A 24846-nucleotide genomic window follows, 5' to 3' on the forward strand; every position below is an offset into this window, starting at 1 on the left:
AAACATACAGCTAAAATTGCAAATAAACTAACTCACATATACATACACAGCGAGGCTGAGAGCCTCAAGGCAAGGGTAAATAGACATACATAAACAAGATGCAGGACAATCGGCTGAACGCCCACAATAAAATTTTCAAGATTTTGAAATAAACTACCATAACATTTCAAAGGCTGCAATGGTTTTTTTTTTCAATTCCAAAATACATGAAGTCCAGTAAAAGCAAAAATTTTTTAAATCATTGGCTATGATAGATTATAAACAGACAATTAAACACCGGTGAGAAGGACAATAAAGAAAACGCCACTCAGAAACCTCCAGGGAGGTCGGTCTGCCCTCGTTCACTTAGGTGAGACAGGTGCTGAGCCCAACTACACCTGATCCATCGGAACCCAACCAGGGGACAGCCACAGACTGACTGACAAAACGACTTGCTTGCCACCAATCGGTACATAAGAACTCAAACCCAAAAGTTACGAAGGTGATTATCCACAATGAAATATGTATTATCTGTCAATACTACGCACCATGTTGGACAGTGACAACAGGTGAGGAAAGGAAGCTGCCTAACATTACGTCAGTGGCCAGGGCAGGTAACCAGAACACTGACGGCCACAGGGGAGAAAATCCCGCTGGTACACTTGAATTTGAAATATAGTAATATAGTTAACTTCACCCAAAAGAAGCACTGCCCGAATTTACGTCAGTGGCCAGGGCAGGTAACCAAAACACTAACGGTCACAAGGCAGAAACTTCCGCTGGTGCACTCGAATTGCAGTCAACCAATATAGTTAATTGCACCGCATGGCGGCTAAATTTCAGCTATAGAAACACTCGGTGTTGCTCACAGGAAAATCTCCCCAACAGCGAACCACCGAAACGAAACACACAACGTGAATGGACGTGGCTTGGGTAGTTCAAACCACTATTTAACTTTGACGTCCAGGGTCGCTGAACCACGAAGCTCGTAGCGATCGGAGAACTCCACACACACTCCGTCACTGCGCAGGGATCGCCAGCGGATCCAGCCGACTGCACCGCGTGGAGATATCTTCTCTGGCCCCCAAGAACCGACCGACTACCCTCAGAATGCCGACAACATCTAAAATAGTCGTCAGTGGAAATAACGCCAACTACACACACGGCCTGACAAACACTTGCACGCGAAGACCCGAACGATACCCAACAGTAACTTATCACGCACGAAGACAAATCGGGAGTCGACGCACACACACACAGCCGACTCATGAACGATCGGCCAGCCAAAACGCGTTGTCCGGTAGGACGACCGACCGACGACCCACCAAGACCGTGGGCTGGCTCAGGTCATACGTGGCGGCAATGGTCGGGCGAGCCGTGTCGACGCAGACTTCACTGCTCCAACCCGACTGCACTAGCGACGCATTGCAACTCCACGACTGGTGGGTCCGGACTGCGCTCCAGACGCGTTCCAACAGACTGGCAACCCGAAGTCGCGACCCGAACTTATTTTACAATCGACAACGACCGGGAAGTAATAGCAGTCGAGCAAAGATACTGCGAGAGGGGATATATCGATACGCGCTGCTAGCGCCGCTCACGGTCAGGCAAAGCAGCAGCTCACTGACAGTAGGAATTTAAATTAACGTGGTGAGGTGGAAGTACTTTAAAAACAGGGTGTAAAATACATGATGGCGGGAACACGAGCCACGCACGACTCAACAATTGCTCTTTCTCCTCTTTCATTCCTTCTGACAAGCCCATATTCTCCCGTAACTTTTTCTTCTATTCCTTCCTCTGCTATAGCCTTTCAATCTCCGACAATTAATTGATTATTATCTCCATTCACATACCCTCTCCATATCCTCGTATACTCTTATGTTCTGCTTGTGACGCCAGCATGTATACTTGAACTATTGTTGTAGGCTATGGTTTGCTATTGATTCCACCGGGAACTAAACTGTCGCTGAACTGTTAGCAATTACTCACTCTTTGCCCTACTTTCCTTCTCCCATTATAACATTTCCTGCTACTACTGATATTACCCTGTATTCGTGTGCTCAGGAATCCTTATCTCCTTTCCATTTCACTTAACTGACTCACTATGACTAAACTGAGCGTTTGTATTTGCCTTTTCAATTTTTCGAGCTTCCCTACAACCTTCAAACTTCTGACAGTCCGTTCCGACTCATAGTATGTTACCCTTCCGTTGGTTACTCCATCTTTTCCTCACGGTTATCTCTCGTTTATCAGTTCTCTCCCACAGGTCCGAGTGGGGTACTAATTCGGAATCTTTTGCCAGTGGAGATATCATAATGCACCTTATTCTGTTACAGGCAGCATATCCTGTAGATGAACATAATTTGTCTTTCATGTAGTTGTTTCCGTAGCCTTCTGCATTCTCAATCCGTTGATCGTTACTGATTTGTCGATCTAGAATGGGCAGCTTTCCACCACAAGAGCTAAACACTGCCGTTGCCCTGAAACTCTGTCCGCTCCTCCGCCCCCTTTGACAAGGTTGTCGATAGAACGATGGTGACACCTCATACCGGACAACGTACGTCACTATTGCTGCTCTTTTCTTTCCTTTTTCTGTATCCTTCCTTTGTTTTTAATTCACAGTGTAATCTGTGGCTGGGTTAAGACCCGTATCCCACGACGTTTTTGTTACTTACTAGTCAAAGACGTTACCGTCCGCATCTCGTGGTCGTGCGGTAGCGTTCTCGCTTCCCACGCCCGGGTTTCCGGGTTCGATTCCCGGCGGGGTCAGGGATTTTCTCTGCCTCGTGATGACTGGGTGTTGTGTGCTGTCCTTAGGTTAGTTAGGTTTAAGTAGTTCTAAGTTCTAGGGGACTGGTGACCATAGATGTTACGTCCCATAGTGCTCAGAGCCATTTGAACCATTTGAAAGACGTTACCCCCACAGCATAGTAAACACATTTTCACAAATGGAATCAAAATCGACACCCACCACATTAAACGCCACGGACAAAACTTCGAAGGTTGTTCAGGGATGTTTTCTGAGTATTTTATTGTTAGGTACCAACGATGTTCGGTGGATCAGTGCAGAGCAAATTCACTTCATTGTGATTTTTTACTCCATTTATCTCCGCATAAGAATTATACTGCAAATATATACAAAATAGAGGAAGTGTTGACGGTAATATGTGTATACCGTGTTTAGAAAAAACCTTGTTCCGTTCACTCATTGTTCTTTCCGCTGACAACACTGTAACGCCCAATATATACTTCACCCTCGGGTTTGTTTTTCTAGCAGTGTTAATTATGCACTAACGTTTATAAACAGCACTCCGAACAGGTTTACTGATGAAGAGTTGGCCGACATGCATCTCGTGAATGAGTTCACTGAAAGCAGTGGAACATTATCAGAACAATGCTATGCTTAACTGTTCCCACTGGGACAAAATGAAAAAAAAAAAGTGGTCAGCGCAATAGAATGTCAATCCTAAAGGCCTCGGTTCAATTTCCGGCTGGGTCGGAGATTTTCTCCGCTCAGGGACTGGGGGTTGTGTTGACCTCATCATCATCATTTCATCCGCATCGACGAGCAAATCATAGAAGTGGCGTTAAATTGAAAGACTTGCACCCGGCGAGCGGTCTACCTGACGGGCGGCCCTAGTCACACGACATTTACACTATTCTTCCTTACTCTTGCGATTTTTAAATAAATACTTCCCGTATGGTGTAGAAAGACCGTTGACTTTGCATATCTTTCTTCTTGCTCTTCTTTATGCTTGTCCGAACGCCAGCTAGAAATTCTATGTTTTGCTGTGGGTGACATCTAATGTATCAATCACACAATATAGCAATGTCAACAAAAACCGTAAAAATACCTCTAACAAAGGCTCATTTCCAACACCAGAAGCAGTACAGAAATGAAAAATCACAAATCATATGCTGCGTCACTACTCTGTTCACATTTGAAACAGGTACTTTTGACTTAGAGTCCTATTGCAACTGTAGAACACATAGTACAAATATGAATTACTATTGTCATATTATAATGCCGGTGATCCTAGAGCCTATGTACCTAATACGTCTTACGAAGCATCGGGTTTGCCGTTTGCTGAAACTGTTGTGTTTTCAATCGGAGAGCGACTTTTGTATATCCTTAAAACTTATTACGAAACGTGTTGACGGTTAAGCCTTTCTTCATCTGTCGTGCGTCACCTTCTATATTTTTTCTTACAAATGAGCTGAGTTCCTTCAGTGTATTAACAATTTCCGCTATCTAGAAAATGGAAATGTCTGTGAGCCGTGGTGCGCCATTTTTCTGGCACACCAGCTCTTTGGCACGACTATCGATTACCCGGCTGTACTACGATCTTTGCCCCTGTGGTGGGCTGCCGGCGGGTATCTGCGGCAGGGAGGTTGGTCGTCCGACTTGCTACGAGGCACTAGGACGTGCTTGAGGGGACGACGGAGCAAACACGCGGGCTTGGCCAGCGGTGGAGCGGTCGGTTTACCTTGCAAGACGGTCGCGAGTCTGTGGTGGACCTGTCTGATGTCAACTTCGGGCGCTGCTCAGCGCATTGCTTTGGGGCTTGTTTTCTCGGAGAGAACCCATCCCTCGAAACCATCTCGAACAACGCTCTCTATCGTACGTGTAGGTGGATTTGGTGCCTTCGTTTCGTCAAACGATTTGCGTTGCAGCCAGTGTATTTGTTGGTCGGTTGGTACTAATGTTCATTTTGTCAAACTAAGAGCAGCCGGCAGAGTCAGTGTCACTGTATGCAGACCAGCAGTTACTATTTGCTTTGAAATCCGCTGGTTGGATAACTATCAAAGGACAGATTAGCACGAAGGCGTGCGTGTTATTTTAGGTTATTGCCATCAAGCGACGTCTCGGGTATATTTCTGATTTAAAAAAAAGGCATTGTAACCAGTTAATCTGTTATTAGTAAAACTTGTATTTGTAAAGCTAGTCATTTATACGTACTTCCTTATATACGTGCACTTATTGGATGCACTCACTCAACAGTAATTGGTTTGTGTATTTTGATTATCAGTTTCTTGACGTGTATTGATTGATGTTTGGTTGGTGTCTGCCGTGTCTTCTGCGGTCTGTTTGTGTTCCAGTTTCTGCGAGTTGGGGTGCGTGGGTGCGGCGCTACGTCTCGCTTCGGTGCACACTAGCTGTGACGTGCCGTCTAAAGGGAAGTGACTTCCGGTTGGGTCCCGGCGTTTAGAGGTTGGTTGGACGACGACTGGTCTGCTGCTTCCGACATTTAAGTCAAGCCACCTTTGCCCAGGGCAGCCTGGGGTCACTGCCAGTTTCATAAACGTAACGGCCGGCCAGAGTGGCCGAGCGGTTCTAGGCGCTACAGTCTGGAACCGCGCGACCGCTACGGTCGCAGGTTCGAATCCTGCCTCGGGCATGTTGTCCGTAGGTTAGTTAGGTTTAAGTAGTTCTAAGTTCTAGGGCATTGATGACCCCAGCAGTTAAGTCCCATAGTGCTCAGAGCCATTTGAACCATAAACGTAACGTATTTCGTGTACTGTTTTTTTTTTAAGGTTTTAAATTTGTTGAATACAAATTGTAATGAAATAAATGTGTTGTGCTGGTTGGTTTTTTGGGGTTTCTAAAAGAACTGAAATCAGCTTCATATTGTAAATTATTTTTAAAAAAGTTGTGCCATTTCTTTAAATCAGCTTGAGACTGTAATTTATTTGAAATCACTGTGGGTCGTCTCTTTAAGTCTGTTGGTAATTGTTATCTGTTTTCTTGCTTGAGAAGTAAGATATCTGTAATATTTTATAATAAATGCCCACGTTATTGTCTCTTACCTGCTTTGAATAAACAATGAATTGGTTGTTGTTGTTTAAAGAGTGACATTACAGGGGCCTTGACCTTCCATCCTAAGTGTACCCCTCATCCCCACTTACAAAGTCACAGTGTAAGTTGGCAATAGCTAGTATTTCAAAATGTTTTTAACTTGTAACTGGTTTCTAGTAATAGTTCTTCTTAGTTTGATTTCACTTACTGATTATGGTTGTGTAGTAGAATAATAACGGAACCTATAGACCACTAAATACTGTTATGAAAAGATTTCTTCGATTAGAACAATTTTAAGTTGCAATAGAGTATTTGTTCCTATAGAGTATTTTTTTCCATGTTGTGGTTTGGAACAGGTTTGCGCATTTAGAAAAACCTTAGTTCTCCGGGGTATTTTTTCTAATTTCAGAAAAAAAACTGCAGTAAACATAAAGCGAATGCCATCATGTCAGAATTGAAGAAGCTAACACTTTACACTTCTATTACATGGATAGCTAGAGGCGAAAGTCTGAAAAGTGGTTCAAGGTAAAAAACTATCTCTTACAGACAAAATAACGGACGAAATTTCGAAGCTATTTGCTACTTATTAAAGAATTTCTTGTGCATAGTGTCCCAGTCCTGATAAAAAAGGTATCCATCTACAAATTTTAGAATATGCTGTACTTAACACCTATTTCGGAAGGCTTTAAGGTTAGCGGTATTTGCAACCTCTTTTTAAGGAGGAGGTTCTAATTTGAAAGAACTTTGAGAAGTACGTCGATGGTTGGAATAAATATTGACACAGAGTACCGAAGATATCTCGCCTGTTCACATAAAAAGTTTGCTGTCGAAGAGGAGAGGTGAGTGTAACGTTCAGCCTATCACACTGCATTTTAATTTTACCCAGAAACAGTTGGTGGGGAGAGTGCTGCAGCACGCCACGGTGTGAGGCGGACAGAGACCGCTGGGAATTGGGGTCAGCAGACGACTACCCTTCCACGGCCGCAGCAGCTCCAGGGCGCCAACTCTCGTCATTAGAGGCCCATTAGCGGCGGCCACTGGCCGGCAGTCGGGCCCGGTGCTCCAGCTGCCCCTACCTGGTGACGAGTCGCTGCTAGACAGTGCGGGCGACACGCTAGAGGCTGCACGCTACAGACACAGACCGCTGCCACCACTACAACCATTTATGAAAGAAAAAAAAATATGTATTCACACGTACAGCTTATTGGAAAAGCATTGCGTATGTAGACTCCTACTTGAGAAGCCAGTGTAAGGACTGCGTGACAGGGGGTAGCCTGAAGATGGTACTGTGTTCCGTAAACCGAAAGCCAGTCGGGAAAATAAATAAATTGCGACAATAGACTAAATCCTTTTTCAGTATTGCATAGGTCGCTTTTCCACCGAAAATGAGTCGGGATAATGTTATAGCTCATTATCCAGTACAGGCCTGTTCATCTACAGGGTGTTTCAAAAATGACCGGTATATTTGAAACGGCAATAAAAACTAAACGAGCAGCGATAGAAATACACCGTTTGTTGCAATATGCTTGGGACAACAGTACATTTTCAGGTAGACAAACTTTCGAAATTACAGTATTTAAAATTTTCAAAAACAGATGGCGCTGCGGTCTGGGAAAGTCTATAGTACGATATTTTCCACATATCCACCATGCGCAGCAATAATATGGCGTAGTCTCTGAATGAAATTACCCGAAACCTTTGACAACGTGTCTGGCGGAATGGCTTCACATGCAGATGAGATGTACTGCTTCAGCTGTTCAATTGTTTCTGGATTCTGGCGGTACACCTGGTCTTTCAAGTGTCCCCACAGAAAGAAGTCACAGGGGTTCATGTCTGGCGAATAGGGAGTCCAATCCACGCCGCCTCCTGTATGTTTCGGATAGCCCAAAGCAATCACACGATCATCGAAATATTCATTCGGGAAATTAAAGACGTCGGCCGTGCGATGTGGCCGGGCACCATCTTGCATAAACCACGAGGTGTTCGCAGTGTCGTCTAAGGCAGTTTGTACCGCCACAAATTCACGAAGAATGTCCAGATAGCGTGATGCAGTAATCGTTTCGCATCTGAAAAATGGGCTAATGATTCCTTTGGAAGAAATGGCGGCCCAGACCAGTACTTTTTGAGGATGCAGGGACGATGGGACTGCAACATGGGGCTTTTCGGTTCCCCATATGCGCCAGTTCTGTTTATTGACGAAGCTGTCCAGGTAAAAATAAGCTTCGTCAGTAAACCAAATGCTGCCCACATGCATATCGCCGTCATCAATCCTGTGCACTATATCGTTAGCGAATGTCTCTCGTGCAGCAATGGTAGTGGCGCTGAGGGGTTGCCGCGTTTGAATTTTGTATGGATAGAGGTGTAAACTCTGGCGCATGAGACGATACGTGGACGTTGGCGTCATTTGGACCGCAGCTGCAACACGGCGAACGGAAACCCGAGGCCGCTGTTGGATCACCTGCTGCACTAGCTGCGCATTGCCCTCTGTGGTTGCCGTACGCGGTCGCCCTACCTTTCCAGCACGTTCATCCGTCACGTTCCCAGTCCGTTGAAATTTTTCAAACAGATCCCTTATTGTATCGCTTTTCGGTCCTTTGGTTACATTAAACCTCCGTTGAAAACTTCGTCTTGTTGCAACAACACTGTGTTCTAGGCGGTGGAATTCCAACACCAGAAAAATCCTCTGTTCTAAGGAATAAACCATGTTGTCTACAGCACACTTGCACGTTGTGAACAGCACACGCTTACAGCAGAAAGACGACGTACAGAATGGCGCACCCACAGACTGCGTTGTCTTCTATATCTTTCACATCACTTGCAGCGCCATCTGTTATTGAAAATTGTAACTACTGTAATTTCGAAAGTTTGTCCACCTGAAAATGTACTGTTGTCCCAAGCATATTGCAACAAACGGTGTATTTCTATCGCTGCTCGTTTAGTTTTTATTGCCGTTTCAAATATACCGGTCATTTTTGAAACACCCTGTATGTGCCCGTGCAAGCTGTCTCTCACTCACGCCACAGCAGTGTGCAGTGGCCGACTCACACCGCTTAATCATAGGGAAGAGGGAGAGAAGGGGAACGAGGTTAGCTCCGCACGAGAAACTGTTGTCAACGATTCTATTCGACTGCCGCTAATCTTAGTTCTTCGGAGATATGTCGACTAGCGAATGACTGATTTATGCCTTTCGTGGTAAACTTTTTTTCTAAGATAGTTGAAAGAAAGGCAGCACGTTTTGTATTATGCCGAAATATGGGAGAGAGTGTCACAGAAATGATACAGGTTTTGGGCAGAAATTCATTAAAAGAAAGGAGTTTTTCGTTGCGGCGGAATCTTCTCACGAAATTCCAATCACCAACTTTCTACTCCGAATGCGAAAATATTTTGTTCGGCACTGGCCTACATAGGGAGGAACGATCTCCACGTTTAAAATAAGGGAAATCAGAGCTCTTACTGAACGATATAGGTGTTCATTCTTTCCGCGCGCTATACGAGATTGGAATAATAGAGAATTGTGAATGTGGTGCGATGAACCCCGTGCCAAGCACTTAAATGTGATTTGCAGAGTATTCATATTGATGTAGTTAGTTACATTGATGAAAAACGGTTACGAAATGAAGCTTACATTTCTTTTAATAGACGAAGCGAACAATATGAGTGGCTAAGTATGAAACGTGATGTTTCTTACGATTAATGCATTAATTCGGCAACTGATATCTACCTGTGACGATTTTATTTGCACGTTAAACTCAAAAAACACTGGATGTCAGTGAATGCTACTTATTTTGCCGTTGACTAAAGCGTCAATACCTTATAGGATTCCGTACACTTTCGCGACCACTGACTGTTGACGTAAAAGTTTTCTGAGTATCGTACCGCGTCGTAATGCAAAAATATTATACGGGCGAAATCAACGTTTCAGTCACAGTCTACTGGTGCGCTTTAGCTGTGTGGAGTCGCTTAAATTTTGTCATTGCTCCTCACTTAGCAAGAAGTTACGTCATAATTTAAAAGTTCGTTGCATGGTTGGTCACTTGAAGCGGAAGGAGCGGTAACTTCATTATAATAGGTTGCTAAGGTCGAGGAAGCTGAGATCTGTTTATTGCATTGTTTGACGTGATCACTTCTCACTGGCGATTGAGGCGTGGGCTCCTGAAAAACAGGAATCGTCTGGGATTATCTACTACGAATCGATCAAATCTAAAACTCTGATGCAAAATCACATCACAACCATGCTTCATGCAAGAGAAGTTCCAATGTCAAGCGAAGACTTTACGTTTTGAAGCTCTGCTCCATTCTGTCGATCAGTGAAAACTGGATACGATAAATGTCCTGAGACAGAAAGCAGCGCGTAGTACCACACACAGAGATGGTAGTCAAGTGAATTTTATGTCACTGCGTTCATGTAGAAGGAAAATGGGAGAACAGTAAACAGAACCTGCAGACGTAGTGTCGCTCTAGATTGATACACACAGAGAGACAGTGCAGGTTCCATGGCTAAGTAATGATTGTGGCGGCCGGTGTGGCCGAGCGATTCTAGGCGCATCAGTCTGGAACCGCGCGGCCGCTACGGTCGCAAGTTCGAATTCTGCCTCAGGCATGGATGTGTGTGATGTCCTTAGGTTAGTTTAAGTAGTTCTACGTTCTAGGGGACTGATGACCTCAGATTTTAAGTCCCATAGTGCTCAGAGTCATTTGAATAATAATTGTGTTATGATTTTACTATGAAAGCTAGGCAGCATGGCTGATACAGAGGGCGGTGCTAAATTCGTTCATGGATTGTTAGGTTTTGAATATCAGCGACACTGTTAAATTCGGATCTGTGAGAACAACATACTTGTTGAGAGTGGATGCCCAATGGTTAACTTAATAAATAAGGTAAGTGTAAACGCCAGTGATTAGTTAGCTGTTGAGTTCTGTCACTTTCATAGGATTTTTGCCTCACAGGGTTACGGGTACACAAACAGCAATTAGTGGGGGCCGCAATAATCAATTATGAAAAACATGCATGAATTTGTGACGTATTATAGCGTTAACACGTCACACACGAGCGAAAATAGAGCACGATTCAAATATGGGAAGTGAAGCAGTAAACGCATAAAAACACAAAAAATTAAAATAATAATCAATATAAGGTGGAATAATATAAAACATAGATGGTGACATCTAAAACGAAGTCAGTCCTTGAGTGAGCAAAACAAAGTTTGCACAAGTTACTGTCATTTCAAAGAAGAGATTCTGGGACACTACAGATCGAAAATTCGTCATTATCGGTGTATACCACGAATACGAGGAAAGGTGATACAATTCTTCCTAGGATATTGAGACCGAAATGCATACTGCATTGTCTCAAACACAATGGATGCATTTGTTGATGACAGTTGTGAACTTCGAAAGGGAAACACAGAAGTGACCAGCAGAGACTACCTAGAATCTAGCGAGCGTAGTTTACCAGGAGATATGGCAGTATGTGGATAAAACGGGCAAAAAAAACGACTAAATAAGTACGACAGATATTTTGAGTGAGTCAATGAACAAATAACGAGGAAAAATATAGTATTTACGTAATATAATTAAGAACGATAGCCGCACGGAGCGGCCGCACGTTCGAGGCCCTCCCGCCGGTTCGAGTCCAGCCTCGAGCATGAGGGACCGATGACTTCAGCGATTTGGTCCCTTAGGAATTTACACACACAAAACATAAAAACACAAACGTAAAAGTAATGTGATTGCTAGAAAAAAATCCCATAACTAGCTTAGGAGATGACAGGAAACAGGAGTCGGTAATGGCAGTAACAGACTACAAAGTATAACATGGTTAGGATAAACAATAACAATGAGCGCAAGACACGATATTATGCAGAACTACATGCCAACGTGCTTCCATTGAAATAAGGACTTACGCGAGTGTACAAGTGTACTGAACTTATTTTATCGGTAAGAACTATACTGACTGCATACTACTCTTCAAACAGCTGTAACACTAAAACATACACAGTTTGTTGGGATTTAAAAACAATACGCTTTAAATTTTCATCTAGTTATGAGAAATCCTCAGATGAAAACAAATTAAAGATTATTTAGGAACGATTTTTTACAATTAATTGTTCACCTAATTGAAGATATAACTATTTTTGCCTGATTAGCGTTGCATACTTGTCCTGATAGAAGGTTGTATACATGGAAGAACCTTGAAGATACTAAAAGGTATCAGATAGATAGATAGATAGATAGATAGATAGATAGATAGATAGATAGATAGATAGATTATATAATGGTAACACAGAGATTCAGGAACCAGGTTTTAAATTGTAAGACATTTCCAGGGGCAGATGCGGACTCTGACCACAATCTATTGGTTATGACCTGCAGATTAAAACTGAAGAAATTGCAAAAAGGTGGGAATTTAAGGAGATGGGACCTGGATAAACTGAAAGAACCAGAGCTTGTACAGAGTTTCAGGGAGAGCATAAGGGAACAATTGACAGGAATGGGGGAAAGAAATACAGTAGAAGAAGAATGGGTAGCTTTGAGGGATGAAGTAGTGAAGGCACCAGAGGATCAAGTAGGTAAAAAGACGAGGGCTAGTAGAAATCCTTGGGTAACAGAAGAAATATTGAATTTAATTGATGAAAGGAGAAAATATAAAAATGCAGTAAATGAGCAGGCAAAAAGGAAAACAAACGTCTCAAAAATGAGATCGACAGGAAGTGCAAAATGGCTAAGCAGGGATGGATAGAGGACAAATGTAAGGATGTAGAGGCTTATCTCACTAGGGGTAAGATAGATACTGCCTACAGGAAAATTAAAGAGACCTTTGGAGATAAGAGAACCACTTGTATGAACATCAAGAGCTCAGATGGATACCCAGTTCTAAGCAAAGAAGGGAAAGCAGAAAGGTGGAAGCAGTATATAGAGGGCCTATACAAGGACGATGTACTTGAGGACAATATTATGGAAATGGAAGAGGATGTAGATGAAGATGAAATGGGAGATACGATACTGCGTGAAGAGTTTGACAGAGCACTGAGAGGCCTGAGTCGAAACAAGGCCCCCGGAGTAGACAACATTCCATTGGAACTACTGACGGCCTTGGGAGAGCCAGTCCTGACAAAACTCTACCATCTGGTGAGCAAGATGTATGAAACAGGCGAAATACCCTCAGACTTCAAGAAGAATATAATAATTCCAATCCCAAAGAAAGCAGGTGTTGACAGATGTGAGAATTACCGAACAATCAGTTTAATAAGCCACAGCTGCAAAATACTAACACGAATTCTTTACAGACGAATGGAAAAACTAGTAGAAGCCGACCTCGGGGAAGATCAATTTGGATTCCGTAGAAATACTGGAACACGTGAGGCAATACTGACCTTCCGACTTATCTTAGAAGAAAGATTAAGGAAAGGCAAACCTACGTTCCTAGCATTTGAAGACTTAGAGAAAGCTTTTGATAGTGTTGACTGGAATACTCTCTTTCAAATTATAAAGGTGGCAGGGGTAAAATACAGGGAGCGAAAGGCTATTTATAATTTGTGCAGAAATCAGATGGCAGTTATAAGAGTCGAGGGACATGAAAGGGAAGCAGTGGTTGGGAAAGGAGTTAGACAGGGTTGTAGCCTCTCCCCGATGTAATTCAATCTGTAAATTGAGCAAGCAGTAAAGGAAACAAAAGAAAAATTCGGAGTAGGTATTAAAATCCATGCAGAAGAAATAAAAACTTTGAGGTTCGCCGATGACATTGTAATTCTGTCAGAGACGGCAAGGGACTTGGAAGAGCAGTTGAACGGAATGGATGGTGTCTTGAGGGGACGATATAGGATGAACATCAACAAAGGCAAAACGACGATAATGGAATGTAGTCGAATTAAGTCGGGTGATGTTGAGGGTATTAGATTAGGAAATGAGACACTTAAAGTAGTAAGGGAGTTTTGCTATTTGGGGAGCAAAATAACTGATGATGGTCGAAGTAGAGAGGATATAAAATGTAGACGGGCAATGGCAGGGAAAGCGTTTCTGAAGAAGAGAAATTTGTTAACATCAAGTCTAGATTTCAGTGTCAGGAAGTCATTTCTGAAAGTATTTGTATGGAGTGTAGGCATGTATGGACGATAAATAGTGTACACAAGAAGAGAATAGAAGCTTTCGAAATGTGGTGTTACAGAAGAATGTTGAAGATTAGATGGGTAGATCACGTAACTAATGAGGAGGTACTGAATAGAATTGGGGAGAAGAGAAATTTGTGGCACAACTTGATTATAATATGGAATCGGTTGGTAGGACACGTCCTGAGGTATCAAGGGAGCACCGGTTTAGTGTGGAGGGAAGCGTGGAGGGTAAAAATCGTAGAAGGAGACCAAGAGATGAATACACCAAGCAGATTCAGAAGGATTTAGGTACTCAGTGTCAAATCAGTGTGTGTTACGAACTCATACTTTTAGTACAGAGTGAATCTGTTAAACCTGGAAGTGTGATTTCAAATATCGATTATAAGAAATACAGCCATCGCGTACTGTGAGGCGAGGCGGAGTGCATATCTGTCCACGATTTCACAGGTACAGAGCTTCGTACTCGTTTGATGTTAGTGTATTTCTACAATGAAGAGTCAAAGTGTCGACTATGACTTGTATACATGCAGAAATGATTTTGAAGTTTGACATGTGCTGAAGCAAACTCTTTTGCAGTACCACTTGCATATGTCACAAAGGCCGATATTGTAGTTGTGAAATAAATAATTTTTATGGTCGATGGCGAATAGGACGTCGTTTAATAAACTGTGCATGACCATTCATCCTGACCACGAGAAGTTAATCAGGTGTGGAGAAGTCCAGCGAATGTCCGATAGGTAGCCATCACCCACGGTGTTGTCCAGGTGTATGTTCAGCTGCTGTTGTTATAGTAGCGGTCCGCAGCAATGTCCTCATGCTCATGACTTGATATATTAAGAAACTAGAAACCCGTCTCGATTGCGAAAAAGGCACCTAGTGCTAAGTGTTAACCCAGGTTTCGGCGTAGATAACTACAACTTTTTCAGAACAACAATAAAACCCACAAGTGCCTAAGAAGACCTTTGTCAATGATTAAAAGAACACTGCATCTGCAACATGTTAAAGACAATATCCTCAATGATCAACTCCTACTAAGAAATAGAAAATTTTTTGAAGGTTTCATGCCTTTACTTTGTTCTTCATGCTTGTAAATCTGATGATCTGGGGATTATCACACGCGCGCGCTGATTGGCGAGCGTGGTTGGTCAACCTGTTCATCGTCTTCCTTTTCATCCTCATTTTCCTCTTACGATGAAGGTAATTTTAGCCCGTTGAACACCTCACGTTTTATCCCTATATCTTTAATACCACGACGTCTTTAGATTACGTCCGCTCAGCCCCCCCCCCCTCCAGGCTAACTACTGCCTTTAGGTACAGTTTTTAAGAGTTCCTCCTGTTGTCATAGGTAGCTTCATATATAAATTTCTTTACTAGCATAAGCAACTGTGTGCGGTTATTTTTAGGTTTCATCTACTATTTAGCTAGTCTCTTGTCCTATTCATTTCATTTTTTGATATACGTTGATCCACGGGCTATTTAGCCCCGACCCATGTATAAACTTTCTCGTATTCGTAAGCGCATGCGCATTCAAGTAACTTCCCTTGTCTTGCGCATGTGCATACATAGTGGGTCACGCTTGTAAGTGAGCGACCGTTTGTAGCTGCAGTTTATGGCAGGTCATGGCCCATCGAACATAGGCCAGTGTGAGGTGGAGCGTACACTATTAAGTTAAGCAATGGTTTTAACTCTGTACTATGTATTGTTTGCGTTTTCCTTTTCTTTTTCGTTTTTAAATGTATAGCTATGGTGTTCTTTTAATCATTGACAGGGGTCTTCTTAGGCACTTGTGGGTTTCATTGTTGTTCTGAAGAAGGTGTAGTTATCTACGCCGAAACCTGGGTTAACACTTAACACTAGGTGCTTTTTTCGCAATTGAGGCGGGTTTTTAGTTTTTTAATATATTAACCAACGATTGCTGATGCGCTGCGATGTTGAAGGTTCTTTCATGACTTAATCACTTTAGCGCAGGCTGGCAATGGAGGTAGCATCAGCCGGCCGAAGTGGCCGTGCGGTTAAAGGCGCTGCAGTCTGGAACCGCAAGACCGCTACGGACGCAGGTTCGAATCCTGCCTCGGGCATGGATGTTTGTGATGTCCTTAGGTTAGTTAGGTTTAACTAGTTCTAAGTTCTAGGGGACTAATGATCTCAGCAGTTGAGTCCCATAGTGCTCAGAGCCATTTGAACCATTTTTGAGGTAGCATCCGTCCACAGTTGGACAGGTAACCTCTCAACGTCGATGTGAAGATGACAGTTGGCGATGAATATAGTGGCTCTCATAATTCTGCAATGTGATGAGAGAGCAGTGTTAACAATCGGATTTCAAATCTAGACGATCACACTTTATATGCTTCCCCTACCATGTCACATGGTTGGGCCGCTATCAGGCGGCATTCAGTTTCGCGGTAGGCAGTGGGCCATCTGTTTGTTTCTGCCTCTCTGCGTGGTGCTATGTGGTAGGAAAGACGCTGACAATCGGCGGCCCGTGGTACATGCTGCTTCGGCATAAAAAGAAAGAATAGCTCACATTCTTGGCAGCAGCAGCAGCAGCAGAAGTGCAGGCAGCGGCGACCTCCTGAGGCCAGAAACTTCCGCGTAATTGGCGGCGGCTGCCTGTTGCTGTGTGCGCGATTTGAAATTCAAAGCGCCGCTCAGCGCGGTGTTGCTCAGGCAAAGGCCGCCACCTCGCCGTGTCGCGCCCCCGGGATTAGCCCAGGGCTGGAGTCTACCGGCGCTGCTCTGCCAAGAGGAGCGCCGCACCGGCGGAGCTGGCGATGTCTCCCAGTAGCCTGCTGGTAGCTTCTTCCATTCGTTTCGGCACACGTTTAATGTATGGGCTTTCCCATCGTGATCAGCATGGGTCTAAAACGCAGTTAGATGCCGTATAAAGCAGTATTGTTTCAAGTCAAAGAAGGAGCTTATAACACTGCAACAGCTTTTACGTAGCTTATGTAATCAGATACCAAATTTGGCTTGTTACGTATTGTGCCCCAACAGAACAAATCAGTCCTGTCACGGAAAAGCCACGTAAAACACTCCTGTCTGCTACTACTGTACCATATCCTTAAAACTGGAAACAGCTTATGAAATAAAACTATTTTGTTAAAGCAATTATGGTATATAGCAACAGAGCAGTGTTACCCTCTGAGAGGAATTTTGTTAGGTTGACCGTGCTGTACCTAACGGGAATGGCTTATCGAAAATGAAACTCAGAATTACGTAAATATTTGAACAGTACGAACAAAATTTCGTCTATCTGTACTGTTCAACCGAGAAAGAAAACGGTCGCCAGCCTAACTAGGCAAGAGAATGATTAACATTCTCGTTTAAGAAAATAGTTATCATTAGCTATAACGGATCTACACACACGCGAGTGCAGTGAACTATTACACATACATATGTTTACGATAAGATTGGAACTAACAGAGCAGCAGAAACAATTTGCAAAATTATAACAGCTACCGAAACACACTATTACTTTCAGGGCTTACACAAAGTGAATGGTCTTTATAACATTACTATTAATATGCACTTCTAATACACCAGAGAGACAAACACTTAGTAAACACGAGTATATAACGTTTCACAACTGCAGCTTTCTCACTTTTACTACATCGAAACACAATGTTGACAAAATTGCAAGAAACTGCCTCACCTTTTATAATTTACTACAGACAACTATGTGATAATATGCTTTATAAGTCTCAGTCTTAAGAAATTTTAATTTGAAGTTGGCAACAATACATTAATAAGCAGTTTTACTAGGAAAATTATTTCAGTAAGCATCATTAATTTTAACTCACCCTCTTGCCACATTAACTTTAACTTTCTCTTTACTATGTTCAAGGGGCATTAATTAGAAAACTGGGTTTTAATGTACTTTCAGTAAGGCCACTCGGTAATCACTTTAGTTCAAACGGAGAGGACCCTGAGAGGTGTTATGATGAGGAGAAAAATCAAGGTAGGTACATAAATTCAGATATAAATTACCTTATATTTCAGCACATTAGCACATCCATTAAGCTGATCCTTCACTGTACATCATTATAGTATTACGTTACAGTGATTGCGCAACGTGGTGGCAACTGCATGTTGGTAGGTGGAATCGCAGGCAGAATTGCTGGACTCTGGCCCTTCTTGGTGGCGATGATGAATACCAAATCCAGAATCGTTCCAGCTATTTATCCATCCATCCGAGGCCTTGGAAAGTAGCAGAAAAAGCCTCTTTCGGAAGCAGAACAATATGCATCTTTTACATGGCAGTGCACAGACTCGTAGCTCGTCTCCGACTGCTGGCTCGTCCCCGACTGACTATCAGTTCCACCTTTTCCACCTAGGCCAACCACAATTTGCGCGCGCTACACAGTTCCGTTCCCGAGGGAAACCACTACACCTTTTACATACAAACTAACTAGGAATCCTAAGTGAGGATCAGCAGTTTACATAACAGTAAACAATCATTTTAAACAAACAGAACATTTGCACATATAGACATTTCTACAAAAAATTATTCACACAAAATTACAATTATATACAGTAAGTTTTGTTCCCTCCAAATGGGACAAAGCATTTAAACGACTGCATAGAACCAAACCATGACATCAAAGTTTGTGCAAAGAAAGAAATATACAGTTTTATGTTATCGATTCAATCACACACTTTTACAGAAGCACAGCAATGTAATATTAAATGAAACAAAAGCAAAATAAATCAGTACAGCATTAGAGCTGTGGTGTTACAAGCTACCTTTTAGCCCTTTTTTAGGGTCCCTTGTCCGCCTGTTTAGATGGGTGGTAACGTGCTCGCCTTCCATGGAAGTGGGCCCGGGACGATTCCCAACCGGGTTGGAGATTTTCTCCACTCGTGGACTGGGTATTGTGTTGTCCTCACCACCCTTCCATCTTCATCACCGGCGCGCAAGTCGCCCAATGTGGCGTCGACTGAGATAAGATTTGCACTTGGCGACCGAACTTCCCCAAATGGGGCTTCGCAGCCGACGATGCCATACGCTCATTTCGATTTAGGGTCCCTTACCTCAGTCGATAAAAGCGGAACCCGCAAAAGACCACACTCCTCCTCTCCCTGTGACTCTGTCTGCCTGACTGTTAATAAGCCCTTTTATCAATAATAGGTATCAAATTGAAATTTATGTCTGTCTATACTAAGGTCTTCAGTCCCTTGCCGATGTAGGAGCTGTAAGCTTCTAAGTCCATGCAATCAAAAGATACGACCAATTTGACACTAACAAGCTCACTCATCAAAACCCTTCCATGAAATATCTACATAGGTTATACAATTAAGTTTGGAAGGAACGCGCAGAGCGTGAGTCTTACACGTATGCGTCCATTCTTATTTTTATTTTTTTTCTTTCCTCATTAACTCAGTAAGTTTGACTAATTCGCTACTAGTCTAACAACGGGACCAAATGGCAATCAGATTTTTGTAATTTTCATATTTATGGTGCATGAAGTTGTGCACTCAAATATATCTGTTCCAAATCATTTCAATGCAATTCTCAAAAATTCTCTAGAAAATCTATTTTGAAGTTCTCGAATCGTTCTTAATATTTTAAAATAAAGTTCCTATATTTCGAGAGCAGTGTGGCTGTATGGATGAGAGATCTTTTGTTCTATGGAGGGTCTGATTTCATCGCAGGTGGAATCGAATTTTTAAGCACAGTTGCGTGTCCTACGAGCGAGACTGGTGGCCGCTAGATCGATCATTATCCTTTAGTGCCAGCTGTTTCGTTCACGTAGAGCGTATGGTCTAATTAACATTACAGAAGTGTGGTCTTTTCCGAACGTATATTTGACGAAAAAACGATTCTGGTAACTGGAGCTGGGGGCTTTCTTGATCCTGCCTGTTGAGGTCTTGTTGTGATATTTCCATAGAAATTGTCATCCACTAACAGATATTCCAAACACCAATTTTTTTTCATATGTAGCTTCAAAAATGCTTTCATAATGTAATCTTCCAATGCAGACTTTCATACCCCGTTTCCCCTCATCTCAGGACTTTAATTTCGAAAAGTACTGAAACACATATAATTTTATTTCTAATCGAGAAGCCATATACAAATTTTCGTAGGTTTAACTTTAAAAAAGCTTTCATAAAGAAATATTTTCATAAAACATTTCATTTCCTACTCCACTCCTTAGGAATTGAATTTCCAAAACCATTTAAACATGTATCTTTTTATTTGTGGCAGATAAATTAAATACAAGTTTTCGTAGATGTGGCTACAAAAATGCTTCAATAGTTCGTTAATAATTATTTATTTCGAAAAAATTTTAATCCACCATCTCATCCCCTTAGCGGCTGAATTCCTAAAAATCCCGAAACATGTATAATTTTACTTTTAAATTTCTAACCGAGAAACCAAATTTTCGTAGTTCTAGCTTCAAAGTTGCCTTAATAGCGACACGTTTTCCGAAAACCAATTTACCCCTGTTTAACTTCTTACGCGGGGAATTACGACAAGTCCCTTCTTGAACGATGCCAATACTATAAGATCAACATAGTATAAGATCAAAACCCTCTTGAAATGTCACGTTCCTATCCTTGGTGATTTGGGCTGAGGACAATGAGTCACAGTCAGGACATTTCCATATATAGATAGAGGTCAATACACCAAATTGTTATTTTTATGAGAAATGCACGTCTTCTAATTTCTAATTATACAATTGCACACAGAAATAAAGTTTTCGTTGCGTTCTTAAGCATCAATCTTTTTTAAAATATCATTATTTGTATGATTAAAAAGTACAAATTACTTTTTTCTATCACTTTGTGTTTTACGCTTCATGTAAATGCTCACAGAACATGCACCTTTGTTTAAAAATTTGACTCCGCCAGGATTCAAACCCGTGCCGCATTCCCGCACCCCCCCCCCCCCTTCCCCAAGTAACAGGTGAGCACTCTACTTCATAGTCACGCTGCATGTAGAATTGTCGGAAGAACACTACGTTACTTTAGCATATTAAAAATGGTCGGAAAATATCAAAGCCGATTTTCTGGAATATTTTTTAGAGTTACATCAAACTGCTGTGGGAGAGGTATATCTGTGTGCTGAACTTCACATACCATGCAGAAAACGATTTTTTTGACTATGTAGCATCTAGCTCTCTGAAACGGCACTTAGAATATTATAAACAGTTAATTTCTTCGACAACTGAAGTCTACGGATAAAAGATCATATTTAGATTAATGAAATTCACAAGGAATTGAAGACAGTTCCATATTTACCTCTGATTTATATCTTCCTTTCTTCTATTGGTTTGCTTGTATGCGACCTTAAATAATAATTTCTCCAGTATCTATATATCATTACTGCATATGCCACTGTATCTATAGACTTGCACTTTTGACAGATTAAAATCTCTATGCGTCAGATTACTTCTAATGGTGGGTGAGAAATCGAAGGCGTCTGATCTACCTTAATGGTGTACTAGAACTAGACTCTGTGTCCATCGTCTCCTTCTTCTCAAAGAGAGAGACAAGGAAGACCATTTATAATTACTGAAATCTGTGTACTGTAATCTGTGATCTACCTAACCTACAACTACTCACTGATACTCTGTGATATACACTCCTGGAAATGGAAAAAAGAACACATTGACACCGGTGTGTCAGACCCACCATACTTGCTCCGGACACTGCGAGAGGGCTGTACAAGCAATGATCACACGCACGGCACAGCGGACACACCAGGAACCGCGGTGTTGGCCGTCGAATGGCGCTAGCTGCGCAGCATTTGTGCACCGCCGCCGTCAGTGTCAGCCAGTTTGCCGTGGCATACGGAGCTCCATCGCAGTCTTTAACACTGGTAGCATGCCGCGACAGCGTGGACGTGAACCGTATGTGCAGTTGACGGACTTTGAGCGAGGGCGTATAGTGGGCATGCGGGAGGCCGGGTGGACGTACCGCCGAATTGCTCAACACGTGGGGCGTGAGGTCTCCACAGTACATCGATGTTGTCGCCAGTGGTCGGCGGAAGGTGCACGTGCCCGTCGACCTGGGACCGGACCGCAGCGACGCACGGATGCACGCCAAGACCGTAGGATCCTACGCAGTGCCGTAGGGGACCGCACCGCCACTTCCCAGCAAATTAGGGACACTGTTGCTCCTGGGGTATCGGCGAGGACCATTCGGAACCGTCTCCATGAAGCTGGGCTACGGTCCCGCACACCGTTAAGCCGTCTTCCGCTCACGCTCCAACATCGTGCAGCCCGCCTCCAGTGGTGTCGCGACAGGCGTGAATGGAGGGACGAATGGAGACGTGTCGTCTTCAGCGATGAGAGTCGCTTCTGCCTTGGTGCCAATGATGGTCGTATGCGTGTTTGGCACCGTGCAGGTGAGCGCCACATTCAGGACTGCATACGACCGAGGCACACAGGGCCAACACCCGGCATCATGGTGTGGGGAGCGATCTCCTACACTGGCCGTACACCACTGGTGATCGTCGAGGGGACACTGAATAGTGCACGGTACATCCAAACCGTCATCGAACCCACCGTTCTACCATTCCTAGACCGGCAAGGGAACTTGCTGTTCCAACAGGACAATGCACGTCCGCATGTATCCCGTGCCACCCAATGTGCTCTAGATGGTGTAAGTCAACTACCCTGGCCAGCAAGATCTCCGGATCTGTCCCCCATTGAGCATGTTTGGGACTGGATGAAGCGTCGTCTCACGCGGTCTGCACGTCCAGCACGAACGCTGGTCCAACTGAGGCGCCAGGTGGAAATGGCATGGCAAGCCGTTCCACAGGACTACATCCAGCATCTCTACGATCGTCTCCATGGGAGAATAGCAGCCTGCATTGCTGCGAAAGGTGGATATACACTGTACTAGTGCCGACATTGTGCATGCTCTGTTGCCTGTGTCTATGTGCCTGTGGTTCTGTCAGTCTGATCATGTGATGTATCTGACCCCAGGAATGTGTCAATAAAGTTTCCCCTTCCTGGGACAATGAATTCACGGTGTTCTTATTTCAATTTCCAGGAGTGTACTTATTGAAAAGTTACCGATGTAATTGATAGCTGCGATTAAGGCGAAAAATAAAGAAATATTACACTAAAATGTCAAAGTCTTCAATATCCAATTTATCATGAAGCAGTCACGATTTGTTGTTTTGTCATTCACTGCTTAAAAAAATATTCGCAGTACAGGGGTAATCATAAACTTTTAATTATTATAGTGAAAAAATAAAGGTACATAATTAATGTTTTATTTAATTACAGGTGTATGTGCGCAGTCCTGGTACCATTGAGATCCACCTGCCACACTACTGTAGCACGGCGTCACAGGATTCCAAAACATATGGCGCTGCACACCACACGTTTGTCGCTTTTTGGAAGTAACAATCGATGCTTTATCTGTACGCCTCGCACAGCACAATCGACGGTGTGCCGTGAGTGCCCATAACAAAGTAGGCTAAGCATTTTAACTTTTTACTAATGCTGAGAACATCCAAAAACTATTATTTATATGTTAAATATAGCTGTCAACAGCTGTAATTATTGTACACAATATACAGAAGTTATGACTTTTAAAAGTCAAGGCCTTGTCCCTGGGCAAACTGTAATCTGTTATCTGCTCACTACTCGCCACTGCTTCAGTCTAAAACTGATGCTGAAAGTCATTTGTTCCATTGACGTGGAATCATGTAAGAAAAATATTTTAGCGTTATTGTGCATGCCTCTCCTACCATTGCTCAAATTTAATACTGATCAAAGCATTCATTTTTACCATCACTCTCAAATCATTCAAATTTTATTATGTTTCCAAAATGAATGGTAGAGTTCAAGTCTCGGTCCGGCACAAATTTTTAATCGGCCAGGAAGTTTCAAATTTTTTTTCCTCTTTGTGTATCGAAATATACAGCCAGTGTAACAGGCCATTGATTGTTAATCGTATAGGACTTTCAGAGTCAAGTTTGTCTTACGTGCCTCTGTCTCATGTTAGCTTTCTATGCCATACTCAGTAGTAGCAGGCTGAAAAAAACTGCTTTATGATCGTCAATATTTGTGACTGTTCAGACTATGTATCCTTTTAACTCTCACCACCTTCTTTCTGTTGCAAACTTCAAAACTGATCTTCCCATCCTGTCCTTGGCAGGCCCACTCTGCGAAATCTTCCCTGAATAAAACAATAAACCGATTTTCGCAAACGTTCATCACTCATTCGTTCTAGATCAAATCTCATATTTTGACGATATTGCAAGGTTTTGTCATTTAAACAGTAAATGGTAAATGTCTTTATTTCTCTTTCTGTCCGCCGAGGAAATTGTGTTAACGGCTGGAGAAACTGCCAAAAATCTGATGACGTGTCCTATAGATCGCTCCTCGTACAGCCATGTTAGCAGCATTCGCCCTGTCGGAACAGGCTAAGACCTAGTTTGTGAGTGGTGTTCGCTTTACTTTTACTTGTGTCAACTGTTTCATCACCAAGGATCCACGTACAAATCTGTTGGCACCGCCCAAATCTTTTACGTACAGCTTCCTTATTTGGTTTGTTATCGTTCCTACAATCGTATTGAAAATTCTACTATATTTTTCATTGTGCTTCTGAATTTAAAATTATTCAAAAAGTGGAAGACAGCAACCAGGAAAAGCTCAATGCTAAGCCGAAATATTATCACCACCTCCTGAATGCGTGGTGGTTCAACTTTGGAAAACAAGGCTGAGAAATTCTGTGTATCACCGATTCGACATGTTCTTGGTGGGTTTCCAAGGGATATCGTACCAGAAGTGCATGCACTGGTAGCGCAAATTGCGGGTCTGTGATTTGTGAACATGTAGATGGCGCCTTATAATGGTCCAGATACGTCCCATCGGGTTCAGATCAGGTGAATAGCGAATGCGACATCAGCTTGAGTTCTCTGTAACGCTCCTCAAACTACGGTAGCACTATGGTGACACTGTGACGTGGGCAGTAAACATCCTGGAAAATGACATCGCCTTC

Source organism: Schistocerca piceifrons, chromosome 6 (assembly GCF_021461385.2).
Source record: "Schistocerca piceifrons isolate TAMUIC-IGC-003096 chromosome 6, iqSchPice1.1, whole genome shotgun sequence".
NCBI lineage: Eukaryota > Metazoa > Arthropoda > Insecta > Orthoptera > Acrididae > Schistocerca > Schistocerca piceifrons.